The sequence below is a fragment of the Dermochelys coriacea genome, chromosome 9, assembly GCF_009764565.3.
Source record: "Dermochelys coriacea isolate rDerCor1 chromosome 9, rDerCor1.pri.v4, whole genome shotgun sequence".
NCBI lineage: Eukaryota > Metazoa > Chordata > Testudines > Dermochelyidae > Dermochelys > Dermochelys coriacea.
Genome location: NC_050076.1, coordinates 31,245,343 through 31,258,132, shown reverse-complemented (window position 1 = coordinate 31,258,132; position 12,790 = coordinate 31,245,343). Strand labels below are relative to the sequence as shown.

The 12,790-nt window shown below is 41.1% G+C and overlaps 1 long non-coding RNA gene across 1 annotated transcript in view; it reads left to right on the top strand.

Moving 5' to 3' along the window:
- The window catches only part of LOC122455871, a 59,083-nt gene extending 46,561 nt beyond the window's left edge, over nt 1-12,522 (top strand). The window contains exon 3 of the long non-coding RNA XR_006274374.1: nt 11,813-12,522. This is a non-coding gene — a long non-coding RNA (uncharacterized LOC122455871). The remainder of the gene's footprint in view (nt 1-11,812) is intronic.
- The last annotated feature ends 268 nt before the right edge of the window (nt 12,523-12,790 follow it).

Here is a 12,790-nt window from a genome sequence, read left to right as displayed (position 1 = left end):
AATAAAAATAAAAACTCTCAAAGATGAGAGGCAATGAGAACTGGGGGGACCAAAAGGAACATGGAAATATAGTCAAATGCAGAAGGTGCTGTTTTGTAATGTATTCATTTGTTTGTTGTTGTTGTTCCCCATATGGAAACACTGAAGAAATCCATTCCCTTAAGTAAAAAGCACATTTTGGTTTTAGTTTAGGCATTCCGTGTTACTTGATGATAAATGTACTTTTATCTAAAAAAGCACAAGGGACTGGATTATAATCTCATAGTCTGCCAAGTGAGGGGGACTGCATAGCTGTACTAGCCCTGGAGCACAGTAGCGACTGAATTAAGAGAGTCATGCCACAGTTTGGTCCCTGCTTCCCCCTTGTTCCATGGGAAAAGTAATCTGTGCCAGTCAGTCTCCTGGCTCAGTTTTTCTTCCTCTGCACTGGCTCAGCTGTGCTGACCAACATGTGTGGAAAGGGGTAAGGAGCACAAACCTGTGCAGGAGGCAAAGTAGCTGCCTGGCAGCAGTGGCTTCCTCTCTGTTTCCCTCTCCTTCCCACCTGTACCCCCAGCTACTTAGGCAACAAGTCTCTGAAGTCATTGACATTACCCACATGCTGAAAGTTCTGTATTGCATTAAGTTCCTTGTTGAACTGAGGCCTGTGGGAAGCAAGCGCAAGAGTGGCTTATACCTCTGCTTGAGTGCACATACTGTAAGGGTTACAATCTAGCCCAAAATTATTTTAAAACCTATCTCAAAACACAAGCTTAGTGAAGTCCTACTTGTCCAGTACTTCTGAGCTAATTTTTTAAACGCATGAGCTGGGCAGCTCAATAGATGCTGTATACAGTGAACACCAGAGAGAAGCACCTTCAGACGGGAAAAATGCTTGTGATAAGTTAGGTTTCAGAGTAGCAGCCGTGTTAGTCTGTATCTGCAAAAAGAAAAGGAGTACTTGTGACACCTTAGAGACTAACAAATTTATTTGAGCATAAGCTTTCGTGAGCTACAGCTCACTTCATCGGATGCATGCCGATGAAGTGAGCTGTAGCTCACGAAAGCTTATGCTCAAATAAATTTGTTAGTCTCTAAGGTGCCACAAGTACTCCTTTTCTTTTTGTGATAAATTTAGAAGTGAAAGGAAGCTTCCATACATAGTTCTCCACAAATCCCCCTAAATAAATAGAAGTCCCGTGCCATTCATACACTGCTGTTAGTGTTTCAGTTTGGGAGTATCCTTTTAAACATGCTTCTGAGTACATTTTGACACAACTATAGGTGTAAACAAACTCAAAATAATTGAATAGCTGTCATATTAAAAAAGTGTCACTTAAGTTCTGTGACAAAGTTCCTGCTCTACCTTGGTGGGTCTTGCGCTTATTGGCAGATTTTCTCATCTTGGAGCTTCACGGTAGCCCTCAGCTTGGCCGTTTTTCTGAACCCACAGTCCAGGTCAACGACTCCTGTGTCTGACCAGGAGTTGGGAGGATTTGGGGGGAACCCGGGCCTGCCCCCTACTCTGGTTCCAGCCCAAGGCCCTGTACAATGCAGCTGTCTAGAGTGCCTCCTGGAACAGCTGTGCGACAGCTACAACTTCCTGGGCTACTTCCCCATGGCCTCCTTCCAACACCACCTTTATCCTCACCATAGGAACTTCCTCCTGGTGTCTGATGATGCTTGTACGCCTCAGTCCTCCAACAATGCATATTCTCACTCTCGGCTCCTAGTGTCTCTTGCTCCCAGCTCCTCATACGCACACCACAAACTGAAGTGAGCTCCTTTTTAAAACCCAGGTGCCCTGATCAGCCTGCCTTAATTGAGACTAGCAGCTTCTTGATTGGCTGCAGGTGTTCTAATCAGCCTGTCTTAATTGTCTCCAGAAGGTTCCTGATTGTTCTGGAACTTTCCCTGTTACTTTACCCAGGGAAAAGGAACCTATTTAGCCTGGGGCTAATATATCTGCCTTCTATTACTCTCCTATAACCATCTAGCCTGACCCTGTCACAGTTCTTACTGCATTTTGAGTCCTGCATTTATACCTTACCAAGCTAACATTGGCTTTTCATTAAAAACTGAAGAAAAGTTAGATTTGGAGAAAGTGTTTCATAAAATTTGCAGAGCATTAGCTTCTGAGCTGCTTTGCCCCCCCCCCCCCCCAGCTATATCTATGAAGACATTTTTTTCCCTTGGTGACAGCCACCTGATTATGCAGTAAAAATCTTGCATTCAGTGCAGTTTTCCTCCTTTGCTCTGTTGCACCCATGGGTGCATGACACACATATTTCATTTGTTCTAGAAAGTCTCTAATCCTCATAATGGTTGTGAGTAGATTAAATTTAGATGATATATTTCAAATTTTCCTCCCACTATACTCCATAACTTCCTTTCTATTGTGTCATATCTAATATTTAGAGAGGATGCTTTCTTCAGATACTGTGTCTTTTTGGGTTTTTTTAATGAAGAACCTAAATACTTTTGGATGCTGTGAAATAATGTTCCAGAATAGAACACAAATGAGGAATATGACATTACCTTAGTGATAGGTAAACAAGTATGTATGAACAACACATCCTCCTCCTTCGTAGTCATTGAATTCTGCCAAGGTTGAGTTGACTGTTCTCTGTTGTTGAACTATCCATATAACCAGTCGAAAATACACAGCCAGTAATGGGCATGTGGTTATAACAATGCTGCTTCTGTTTCCATATTTAAGACCTCACAGAATTCTGGCTTTAATTGTGAAGGACGAAGTTTCTCCCCATATGCATGCCTCCCTTCATGACAAACTTTCACCTCTTGTTAGATAGTCATTCTCTGTAAGATGATGAGATAGCAAGTGTGAAAAATTGGGATGGGAAGGCACTAGGGTCCTATATAAAACAAAGCCCCTCATGTTGGGACATCTGGTCACCCTAATTTTGTGCAACTTTCCCTGAAATAAATAGTCTAGTTGGGACTAACAATTTGGTATGGCAACATCTTAAGGTGTGGGTTGATTTTTTTTCCCCTAGAAGAGTTTGATACTAACATGTAGCTAATGAGTTCTTTTTTAAGTGGTTTTGAGTTTCAAATTTATGAGTGATGTCAAGAACAATGACGCCATGATGACACCAGCATAGGGAAAAGAATGGGGAAGAATGTGCGGTTTATTCAGACACAAAGAAAATATGTATACAGTAGGAAAACTCAGGCTTCTATCTATTTTCTGGCCTAATATATTCAGCCCATGGATGGGGAGAGGGAGAAGTTACCTGGAAGAAAAAAAAATCTCATCACAGAGGAGAAAGGAGTGTGGTAGTTGATTGAGAGACATGAATAATCCACCTTAACAGCAGTATGAGGTGGCAGTAGCTTTCCATCTCATGGATGGGTTCTCTAAATGAAAAGAAACAAAACAACCAGTTTGTTACTGGGGTGTAGCAGCTGCGCTCTGTTCCGAGTCTATTTAAGAGCCAAACTTAACACTCACTTTGTAGAAGTTAATTTTCTCGTTTAGGTGTTGCTATGAAAGACTTTTTTTTAAAAAAAATGGAGTTTCACTGGTAGCAGTTATAAAGGAAGTTTACTTAAAGATATGAAGGAGATATTTGGTCAAGAAGGTACAATTTGAGGCTTCTTTGGGGGTGAAAGGTACAGTTTTTACCTTTAACAGAATCAACATGTAAGACTGGGAGGGGCGTTGGGAGGTCCTTTAATCCATCTTCCCGCACTGTGGCAGGACCAAATGTACCTAGACCTTCCTCGAGAGGGGTTTGTCTAATGAGTTCTTAAAAACCTCCAGTGATGGGGATTCCTCTCCTTTGATATTGTTTAAATATCCTTATAGATGGAAAGGTGTTTCTAATATCTAACCTAAATCTCCCTTGTTGCGGACTAAGTTGATAACTTCCTGTCCTTCCTTCAGTGAATATGGAGAACAATTAATCACCATCTTCTTTATCATAGCCATTAGCATATTTGAAGACTATTATCCGGTCTCCCTGCTGCCGCCAGTCATCTCTTCTCAAGACTAAATACACCCACTAAAATGGGGCAATTACCTTCCATATCTTACATATGATGCTCCTGTTAATATAATCCAGCCTTTTTTGCAAGTGTACCATGTTGTTAGCTCATATTCAGTTTGTGATCCACTAAAACCTCCAGATCCTCTTTAGCAAGTGCCTGTCTCTCAAGCTAGCAGTGATATAGAAGGAGGATTTCTTAACTTTCTTTTTTGAAGGCATCTTTGGTAAAAATAGTGTTATGTATAATCTTACTTAGATCTAAAGTTGCACTTTTCTAGTAATTTCCTTTATAAGGCATAACAAATTACTATAAAGATATATTTGAAATACATAGGGTCATACACATTAATTGTGCTCTTGTGTCAAAACCATAAATTATGAATCTCACAATGCAGACAGGAAAAGTGGGAAATCTGCTTTTTTTATTAAATTCAATATTGCTCCAACTTCAGTTTAAATTTAAAATTGCACTAATCTGCAAAACATGAAAAACAAACTGTGCACAAAAGTGTATCTATGCTGTGTCATCATAAAAATATTTTCTAATTTCTATTTTCTATACCCGCCAAGGCTCCTTCTGTATTTAGGTGCTAGCAGTTCACACTAACCTATACTTTCTGGATTCATTAATATAAGAAGAACCCAACAAATGAATACCTATTAGATTTAAGATCTGTAGCCTGGGGACAATTTTATTTTAATCATAAATTTTAATACCCACTCTCTTTTATAATAATAATGAGCATACAGAGTTTTGTCACTCCTTACAGAGAATTTCTTTAAAGATGTGTTTAAAAAAAAGTGACTAAATTTGAATTGATCCACCCATCTGAGATCCAGTATTTTCCTTTCCTACTCAGACTCCTAGTACCAATGGGTAGCATCCACTTGTTCATATCTGGCTATGAAAATAATCCTACTTTTTCCATTCATCTTAATGTCTTGATTCTTTGACATAAGGTCTTGTGAACCAAAGGGGAACAAATGACTAAAGAGTTTTATACTATTTTTCTCTTCTCTTTTTTCTCTTCCCTTCACAAATTTTAACTATACCATTATAGTAAATACTGCATATTGACTTCATTATCAAATCACCAACTGTGAATCCCAGACAATCGTATACTTACAATGATAGGCGACCATCAGATGTTTAGGTAACCAACTTTAGTTAGGATTTAGTGGGATTTTGTTGCCTAACTCCGCTCTTTGAAAATCTCAGCCAGTTTTCTAGCATTCTCGTGCAAATGTAAGATGTCCAAAGAGTACCCATTTCTTTTCTTTGAAATGATTATTTACTGTTCTGGCAAAGAGGTTTCAATGCAGATAGGCAGAACCTTGAAGTGCTAACTCATGTGCCTGGTTCTGAATTCCTTACACAGGCTGCAGGATTAGGCCCCAAGGATTGTATAAATGTACGTGCTGGTAATTAAATATATGCATATATAGGCACATGGAAGTCAGTATTAAACTTGGGTGCCTCATTGGGTCTTTGATGTTTTCAGAGGTGCTGAGGACTCCCTGTGCCAGCTGAAGAGAGTTGGAGTTGTGGGTGTTAAGCCCTCGGAAAATCGAGCCACTTATTGTGTACATAACTTTTGGCTCCCAAGTTTCACAATTTTGACTGTATCTTATTGTATGTGTGTATAGTGGGGCAATTACCCTGCTGCTGAGAGAAAAGGCTAGGCTGATTGGGGAAGCAGCCACTGCTGGCCCAGTCAAAGGGCTGTGAGCCAGGAGCTAAGTCAGTCTCTCTAGCAGTGGCAAGAGAAGCTCCTAGCTGCCTGGAAGCAGGGTACCAGAGGTAGGGAAGTGCTGGGGAAAGGCAAGAGGAGCTGGGGAGCTCCAGCCTGGCAACTCCCCAGGCTGCAAGCCTTGTGCAAAGCCTAAAGAGAGATACTGGGCTGCAGGGAAAGGCAGCAGGTCCAAACTCCCCTTGCCAGTGATGAGGAGTTTACAGACTGCAGTCTGCCCCAGTGAGTGGGGGCTAGAGATGACTGGCAGTAGCCACTGAGGCAACGTGGGGATAGAGGGTTGGGGGTTCCCGAGGGAGGAGAGACCCAGATTGTGGGTTACTGCTGGGGGCAACACCACAAGGTAAAGGGCACCAGGTCCAGAAGGGACATAAGGCCAGCAGGAGGAGAGATACCGACCAGGAGGAGGCGCTTTGTATGCTGGAGAGCTAATTTCCAAGACGACCAGCAGGAGGCACTGCGGCAGTGAGTGTTTGCCTTGCTACAGTGTGACTGTGTACATTTAAGATCAATAATTTTATATTCAAGTCTGTTGAATGTAACATCAAAACCATATGGTTTTGTATGTTTTTTATAATATACACGATCAGTCCTTTATTTTAAATGTTGCGTCAGTCAAGCACCAGCTATGAATATATTAACATATACAAAGAAAACTAAAATGGCTGGAATAGCAGAGCGAGAGAGAGCTCAGAAAAGCACTAATAGGCCTGATTAAAATTTAAAAAAAAATTTCATTTTATTATAAAAATGAAATTGCATGTATAATGTTGAAGGCCCTACCAAATGCACAGCCATGAAAAACACATCTCTGACTGTGAAATCTGGTCTCCCGCTTCCCCCCACCCCCATGAAATCTTGTCTTTTGGGTGCTTTTATCCTATACTATACAGATTTCATGGGGGGAGACCAGCTCTGAAGGCAGCAGAGGTGAAGTAAGGGTGATAATACCACACTATGCCATCCTTACTTCTGCACTGGTGCTGGCAGCAGCTCTGCTTTGAGCTGGGCTCCCGGCTAGCAGCCAGTGCTCCCTGGCTGCCCAGCTCTGAAGGCAGCAGCGCAGAAGTAAGGGTAGCAGTACCACAACCTCCCTTACAGTAACCTTGTGACCCTTCCCACAACTCCTTTTTGGGCCAGGACTCCTAAAATTACAACACCTGAATTTTCATATTTAAATAGCTGAAATCAGACATTTACAATTTTTAAAATCCTATGACCATGAAATTGACCGAAATGCAATGTGAATTTGATAGGGCCCTAATAATGTGTGATGTAACACAGGCTTGAAAATTTAAATTATTGGCTAAAAATATTTGCTCAGAGACACGAAGACCTTGTTTACAATATTTTACAAACATTCAGAATTCAGTTTCACTCTTACTGTCTTTTGTCTCTTTGAAGGAATACAATAACCCTTATTAGATTTAGAGGAGGTCCAGTATCGCTCTTGAACCCAAAAAGGGATAATTACCTCTGTAATATAAATAAACATCTGTCTGTGGAATTGGGACTATCGAGAAAATATACTAATCATTGTAATCATATCACAGACATCTGCATCCTGGAAAAGGTTGGCTTTGAGTCTCCTCAGATAATAGCATTTACTGTCTTCTGTCCAACAAGCCTAGCTTTTACAGTTATTGGAATAATTCACAGTAAAAAACTGTTTAGAATGCTTTGAGGAACAAGTCAAGCCCAAAGGGGAAGAGTGCAGAAAAGAAAACTGTTTAACTGCATAGGGTTTTCAGCCAAACTTAATTTTCCCTGATGTTCATTCACTAACTTTACATTAGTACCACCTACAGAACAGGAAGACACAAAGCATGTTGTTCTGCTCATGTTCTTAACCCTACACTCCTTCAGACAATTATTTCTCTTTGAAACAAGTACTTTGCATGAATACAGATATGCATCATTTTATAGCTAAATTGTCCTTCTCATTCATAGAATGTAATGTGTTTTTTATTTGTGTCTCGCTCTGTATTTGCTCTGACCTTGATCGTCCCATTTAATTCCTGAATACAAAATCAGGGACAAAGCTTTGTATCTCTTGGCGTTGCCATCAGTCATTGTCACTCTTAATTGTCATAGGTTTTCCTTAATGTGTTTCATCAGTGATTGATCATATTTAACAATGAACACACTGTCAATCTCACACTCATGTGTACATTGTTCAGGGTCCTAGCTGAAGAGAAGAGAGAACATTACATCACATCAGACATATTGTGCTTGTACTACTCCTAAGCTTGCCTTTACAGTTGTTTTAAACACACTCTCTTGACACATCTCAGATTCTGACAAGCATGTGCATTTGTTAACCCATCTGTGCTGTACTTCTCACAGTACTGATTGACACATTCCTTCCTGGTCATTTACTGCTGTCTGCTTTTTGTCACCATTTTTGCAAGCAGCAGCTTATGCTCTTCCTGCCATATAATTTTACTGTTGATCCCTTTCTGTAGAATCCATGCCTGCATCTGCACTGCCAACGTTCCCTGATTGGGCCTTATTCCTTCCCTTAGCGGTTTAACTTTCTGCAGAAGCAAAATGATAATCCAGCTCCACATACAAAATATGTTGATCCTTGCCCATTGATTATCTTTCAGGATTGAAACACACTTTCATAACAATTACCCTCCTTGTGAATGATAAGATCCATTAGTTTAACATCCATAATTCATTTTAATAACTGAGATAATTCATTAATATTACACAGGTCACATTGCTTTGTACATTTAAATCTAGTTAGCAAAATATCAAACGACAGGTACAGCATCCCCAAAGGATGTCAAATGATCAGATATGTAAATATGAAGATTTTTTTATAAGATTTGCCAAAACATGACAAGACACTGCACAGAAGTTTGTTCTTTCCTCTTGCTCTCTCTGCCCAATGAGGGCTACAGAAAGACATTGCATCTAGGCTATGGATCTTCTACTTCCTTTAATTTCCTGACAAGATTCTACTTTATCAGCTTCAGTTTTAGATCCTAATTCAACAACTTCATTGGGAGATGTCATCAGTCATTCATATGCATACTTAAGTATGTGGCATCATGATGCAATTCCCTTGCCATTTCAGTTTTAGTTTTGTGTAGTATTGTAGGTAGCTTTGCTCTCTGCATTTCAGATGTAAGCAAAAATAGATTCCATTCTTAAGTAGACCTGGGCGGAAAACAGCTTTCTGATCTCATGACAGGAAATAATAGCCTTCAGGCAACAGTTATGAATTGTAGCCTAACGGCGTGATCACAAGGGTGGAAGTTAAGACCTAGGTTCTATTCCCAACTCTGATGCTGACTGTGTGACCTTATGTTAGCTACTCAGCCTCTCTCCATCTGTCTCCATCTGTAAAAATGGAAAACAATGGTACTTACCTTTTGTAAAGCATTTTGACAGCTATTAATGAAAAGTGCCATGTAAATGCAAAGTAGTATAGTAATTTATTGTATTCAAATTTAAAGTGCTTTTACTGGTAAACACTACACTTCAAGCATTTATCTACATGGGGTGGTTTGGTTTAGTTCTAACTTGAGCTAGTGTGCATTGAAAGTGCCAACATACAGATGAAGCAAACCCTTGAATTACATTAACTCCTTATTTGCTGTGAATTATTTAATCCAATTTCAAAGTGGAGTAAGTTCACTGTGAATTGAGTTAGTGTGGACTACTGTTTGTGTGCACATAATGCTTTTATGCATTGCTTTGTCAGTCCTCCAACTGCTATCCCATGCTGCTTTGTGGATATCTGTGACCAACTTGTCTCCATACCTGGACTCTATCCATGCTGCTCTGGGGTTAAGGTGACCAGCTGTCCTCTTCCCCCATTCAAAAATGGCACAGGGCTATGATCAGCCCATTTGCTCCTGGGTTTGAACATATTGTCATTACAAAAAAGAACAGGAGTACTTGTGGCACCTTAGAGACGAACAAATTTATTAGAGCATAAGCTTTCGTGGGCTACAGCCCACTTCATCGGATGCATAGAATGGAACATATAGTAAGAAGATAGATAGATAGATATGAAGTGGGCTGTAGCCCATGAAAGCTTATGCCCAAATAAATTTGTTAGTCTCTAAGGTGCCACAAGTACTCCTGTTCTTTTTGTGATACAAACTAACACGGCTGCTACTCTGAAAATTGTCATTCCAGTGATACTACTCCATTAGCCTTACAACATGCTGGAATAGGTTACCACTGGAGGTTAAGAAAAGGTTGGACAAATAGTTGTCTGGGATGGCTAGATTTACTTGGTCCTGTCTCAGCTCAGGGGGATGGACTAGATGACCTCCCAAGGTCCCAGTCCTACTTTTATATGATTTTATGCCTTGTGCAGCTATTCGGAGCTGTGATGAGATCTTTGATCCCCTCACCATCTGGGGAGAAGTGACAATGCAGATAGTCCTTGCGACCAACCACTGCAAAAGAAATTTTTTGAGAACATCCCTAAGCTGATGACTGAAAAAGGTCACAGCTGGGATGCTGGCCAGAAGGGATTCCAGAAACAAGTCTGGTTGTGCCCATGTGGCCTCCTTGAGGAGGACCTGGACAGGATTTTTTAGTGACACGCCATTAAAGGTCCCAAATTCCTTGCCACTGAGGTTGACCATGGCTCTTCAGAGGAGGAGGAAGACAGTGGAGAGATCTCCCTGTACAGCCAGATCTCTTAAGAACTTGGGACCCTGAGGGTGGCCATCTGCCTTCCTAGCTCTAAATCCAGCCCAGGGGACTGGAGGAGGATGCTTTTGAAGGTACCTTGGCATGTAAGTATGTTTCTATCTTTACAATTTATTAGACTATACAGCTGTGCTAACTTCAGATCCAGGTGCCCAATGACCATTAGTGTTTTGAGAGGATGTGAGCAAGCAGCCTCTTCAACTCCCTCCTTCTCTCCCCCAATTATGCTCCCTCAAGAACATTTTCAAAATGGTGGCTGGGCCAGGTAATCGGCTTCTATCTTGTACTGATGCCCTAACATTGACTGTCTACAAACCCATGCCACTGAAGATGCATATCCATGTTCCCCACCCCACCCCCCTGGCAACACCATTTGCCTACTCAAAATGTTGGCCTCATGGTGCAGCTACAACCTCTGCTTCTCCCTTCCCCTTGCACAGCAGATTAAAATAATGAAACTATGTAGTTGTGTGAAATTCAAAAGTTTATTGAAACAGTTGTTACAAGGGGGAAGTGGGGGAGTTGGTTAGTTTTCACAGTTTACATGCATGGGCATTGCTTGCCTATACCGATGATATGGCCAGTGGTCCCAGATGAAGTGTATGTACCTGTAACAGCATTTCAAATAGGGATTCATTCATGAAAAGACTATGTTAGGGATAGTATAGTAATACAGTTAAGGCAATTGGCTGATGTTCATCATTGTTGCAATCAAGCAAACAAAGGTGCAGTATGATTCACAGCCTTACATATTTCATAGAACCAGACTGGAATCCATTAAAGTTTCAGACAATCAGTGCAGAACCTGATCTGTTTTTCTCTACAATTTCTGCAGGGGTGATGAAGCAGAATCTACAAGTGAGAAATTGCTCAATTTTAGAACAGATGTTTAGCAGCATGGTAGCATAATCTTTGCCCAGGCATAGCTTGTGACTCCCTTCCACTCCTGCAGCACTTTTGACGGGGAGGGGACCATCTTAGTAAATACTATCACAGCATATCTGATTGGTCTGCACTTTGCCTTTTTGAAAAAGCACCTTCTCTGCCTCCTAGTCACCTCTCTTGGTATAATATCATCGAGGATCAGGGCAGCCTAGAGGAGATTGCTTTACAATCTTCCTCTCCCCCGCCCCAAACTAGGAACATCCTCCACCCATATCCTTCAAGGCATAGCATAAACTGCAACCCCCCAAACTGGGAATATAAATCCCAGCATCCCAATATAGCCCCTGTGCACCACCATTTACCATCTCTGAGGTCTCCTAACAGCTGCGATGAATTACATTGAATGGTACTCAGAAAAAGAGGATAACAAAAATTTCTGCAATTTCTTCTGTGGAATCAGTACAAGCAATAACTGCTTTGTTTTTTTCCCCTCTACTTCCCTAGCCACGATACCTGCAGTGGTGAGACCCCAAGGACAGGATCTTTATCAACGGCTGAGCAGCAGGCCAACCTGAGGTGGAAGAATCAGAGGTCCAAAGAAGAGATAATTGGAGCCCTCCTCACAGAATCAAGGAAAAACTACTGAGAACAGGAGAGTATTTTGGATATCTGAGAGAAGAAAGGCTGCTATCTAGAGACAACACTGAACTGGCCCAAGACAGCATTGCATGACCAAAGGCACTTTAGAGGAAGACAGAGACATGCAGAAGCATCTCCTGGAGGCAATGAACAGGCGGAACATGCTGCTAATATGCCAGCAGACAATGCAGTACGTTCAGCCAAGACCCAGCTATACTCTGCAGCTCCTGGAGTATAGAGTACTGAGAACACCAGCAGATATTCCTGCTATAGCTCCAACTGCCCAGCAAGGGGCAGCAAGAACACCACCACGTGGGAGCCCACCATTTTTGAGCTATCCAATGTATCTTGCAATTTTGAACCCCGACATACAATCCCAGAAGGCAGAAGCAGCAATGGCAAAATGTAAGGCTGCTTGTGAACATGAGTCTCCTCTCCTCCCCCTCACTGTGTGTATGTTGCCCCTTCCACTTCACTATATGTGAATATCACCCTTGTTCACTCTTTAGCTGTGTCTCCATGTTTAACATTTTTACTCGCAATGATTTTTTTTTTCAAAGTTTTATTTTTAATATTTACTGGCATAATTTGTGCAATAAAAACCATGTAAAAAGTCAAAGCATCTACAATGAATGATGCATGCAAACCCACCAGTATTCAAATGAGCAGTGTTGTAAGTTTTTACTCTTTATTTTACGCTGTGTGTATGCTTTTGTGACATAACGTGCCGTTTCTAGCACCCATGAAATCAACTCCAATGTTCAAAATCCTGTCTCACTCCTGACTCTGGGATGACAGCTGCACATTTTCAGGTACCAGCCTCCAAGTAAGAACAAAATGCAA